At 42.4% G+C, this 3,445-nt stretch overlaps 1 long non-coding RNA gene across 1 annotated transcript; it reads right to left on the bottom strand.

The window, feature by feature from the left end:
- Positions 1–411: 411 nt before the first annotated feature.
- LOC143783430 (uncharacterized) lies at positions 412–2,790 on the bottom strand. Its single transcript, XR_013217164.1, has 3 exons — positions 2,581–2,790; positions 1,852–2,087; positions 412–764 (listed from the first exon to the last, which is right to left on the bottom strand). It is a non-coding gene; the product is annotated as an uncharacterized LOC143783430 (long non-coding RNA).
- Between the last annotated feature and the right edge of the window lie 655 nt (positions 2,791–3,445).

Here is a 3,445-nt window from a genome sequence, read left to right on the forward strand (position 1 = left end):
TTTTTTTTCAGTGTCAGCAAACTAACAATCAAAACGTGATTGTTTTAAATAGATTTTATATTTCATTTTACTATGGTAGTTACTATAATTACAGTATTATTATTTATAAGCTTGCTTGCGTTCCTTCTTTTATGGTCATACCATTAATGAAGAACTTCATAAGTCACTGATGTAAATCCTTGCAGATATTGCCTCTTATTTGATTTTCACAACATATTTTGTTACTTTGCAAACACAAACCTCTGTTGCATGTTATATGCAGGGTAGTACCTCACAATGGTGGTCTACCCACAATGAAAATACACCCCAACTCCAAGGAAATGGAGAGATATAGGAGAATAAGGAGTACACCGGTGGATGAAATAGAAAAGTTTCAATTTTTATTAGAATTGTTTAAAAAAAATTTTGGAATGTAACTGTAGCGCCTTTGGGAGGAGAGTGCCCTAGAGTGGACCCTCAGGGCCGTGGTACTGAACCTCCCCTGGGTGAGCTGAACCTAGTGATTCAACCACTATACAGGGATTTTCAGGGGCAAGCCCAGGGGTCCCAAATACCACGACTGATGGTACTGAGAGTGCGGCTCATAGGGGCAAGGACTAGGAAGGCACGGAGGGTAGCAGCTCGCAGATTCGTGATGAGTCACTGGGCGCAGGGTAACCAGGTGTTCAGGCAAGTGAGGGATAGGTCCTGGGGCTACTGGAGTTAAGCTGGGCATGGGGAGTAGGACCCGGGAGCCACCGGAGATGCTTAGGCTGCAGGCAGTGCTGAGGAACAGACAAAGACAAGGCAGTGATTAGGTGAGTACTTAAACTAAAGTACATGGGAGTACACAGGGACCTGAGTATCAGCAAAGCAAGCTAACACAATAATCAGGCACCTCCCCATAGAGGAGGCTGCCTGAAATACCCTATACCTCACAAATATTGGCTGAAAAGTACTTCCCCCTGAAGAAGTATGGACGAAACACGCGACGGGGTGAGGAGACACGGCATGAGCCCCACACTATGTAAGTATAATTGGGATTAATTTGCCTATATCTCTATATTTAGGAATTTCTAATTTTGTAGCGGCACCATTTTGATGTTTTAGCATGTAAAACTATGGTTATTGCCAGGTCATGCATATCGATATCAGTTAGATGTTGAACACTCCTCTATTTTTGCCAGGTCACTTTTGACTGTCTCCTACACTAGTGATTGCAGACTATTCTCAGTAACTTCGATAATTTTGTTAGCAGTGTGTCTAAAGGGGCTTGTAGCCCACAGTGTCCCTCACATCTGAGGTTATTTGGTTGAATGTTTTTTTGTAATTATTTAATTATCTTGGTTTTTTAAAAGAACTTAATAAAATACAATTTTATGATAGTCTTTGAATTGTGCATTTCTGTTTCACTCCTTAATGGATATCACAGTGTAATGGAAGGAATTTGATGACCATTTGATGATATGCCGGCTCTTTAAATTACAGGAAGAGAGCACGGCCACGTACTAAGATGGCCAAGGGGCGTGCACAAGGTCCAAGAACCAAGAGGCAGAACAGGAAGAGCTGCAGAGAGAGAGGTAATGCAAAGTCTCCAACTTGAGGCAGAGATGCCGGAGGCACAGTACGCAGAGCAGGGTGAGAGTTGAAAGGCCGAGGGGCACCAGCAGAGAACCTGACACCATTCAGGAAACAACAGAACCCATGGAAAGACTACTCACTAATACATCAATATTGCACAAATCCCATGTATCCTGTGATAGTAAAAGGTGCTAGTGTGCTAATGGATGAGTCAAGGTAAAGAACCACCAAAAAAAATAATATCCTGCAGTGGAAAGGTAATTAGAGAGCCCATATTGGGCAGGTTCTTACCTAGACAAGATGAGTAGGGCCCCAGGCCAGGTGGTAACAGGCCAACGTGCGTTTCGCCGGCATATAGCACCACTCTCTCAAGGGGAGGTTTTACTTTGACCAAATAGGACCTTCTTAAGCCCCATGTGGGAGATCACATGGTTAAAATCGACCAATCATAGCGGTGCTTTCGGCACATGCGTATTGCATTCCCCAGGTCCCTGTAGATGCAGCACAGGCGTCCAGCAGGTCCTTTCCTATCGTCATTTGAAAAGCCATGTTTAGAATATAATAGGCTACTATGAGGGGTCTTTCTGGTCCTATTATACCCCTGTTTGATACACCTGTGACTGTATCCACGGGCTTGAAAGCATGTTTTTAAATCTAAAGCTTGTGCCTCAAACCTTTCATCAGAAGAGCAAATCCGCCAATGGAGTCTTATAGTAATGTCCATATATATTTATACATTTTTATCAATATAGCTCATAACAGAAAGCAGTGGTGTGCACGTGTGCTGGGGTAATGAAGTGGAGTGATTTACTGCAGGATGAGGCTGTGTATAGAGGAGAGGAGTGATTCACTGCAAGAAAAGGCTCTATACAGAGGGCTGAAAGGATGACCTGCAAGTGAAGAACCCTTTTATTGGGATATATTTTGGGGTTTTCTCAGGCTAAACTATGCCAAAACCTATAGATAAGTTGGTGTATCCTGTATGAAAATGAATAATATGTACAAATGCAGTTTGCTTACCCTCATAAGTCTGGTTATGAACATGACGTGGGTTCCTATTTTCTCTGAGTACATTTTGGGGTATTTCCTCTCCATAAATTTGGATAGTATTTTATTCAATTTCATTTTAGTTGAGATATTCGACAGGTTTGCTCTGTAACATCCTGTAAAAAGTGCTAAATAAATTCTCAAAAGAATGTTCATATGCAGTACAATGTTAAAACAACCAGCTGTGCATAGGTTTATTCATTGGAGCCTCTTTTAACTGCTTCAGGCTTTAAAAGCCACCAGGAGGTTAAAATAAGTGACCAGACAATTCTTCAGAATGGCTTCCGTTTGGAAACTGCCCGATATGTGTATGTAACAGTATAGAGTGAAAGTCGCCAATGGAGTTGCCTCAAGAATGATGGCAAGGCAAAAATAAAAACATCAGTAGCAAATTCACCTAAAAAATGATAGCAAAGATGCCAAAAAAGGACACTTGTGGAAAAAACACCATCAGCATTTTTCTGAAGTGTGTTCAGTTTGAGAGACTCAGCGGGTACACTGGTGTCTAGAAGATGTCATGTACATATTCCCTTATAAACTGCTGGTTTCCTTGGCAAGGATCTCAAGTTGCTTGCAGGCTCTAAGAGCTTGCAAGCACAGCTACGAACCTGGCTAGATCCAGCCATCTGCCCAGCCCCAGTGTTACTGTAGTTCTCCCATGCTACAGGTGCAAAGTTTGCAGCATCATAGTGGGATCAATTGCGACCACCCCTGAAAAAAAAGAAGATACTATTTCTTTAACATCTGTGAAGATAAGAAGTGCTCTTATTTGGTTTAAGGCCAGGGACGGACACTGAAAGGTTAGGGCCCATGTGCAAGAAGTATGCCTGGGCCCCCT

This window comes from Ranitomeya variabilis, chromosome 6 (assembly GCF_051348905.1).
Source record: "Ranitomeya variabilis isolate aRanVar5 chromosome 6, aRanVar5.hap1, whole genome shotgun sequence".
NCBI lineage: Eukaryota > Metazoa > Chordata > Amphibia > Anura > Dendrobatidae > Ranitomeya > Ranitomeya variabilis.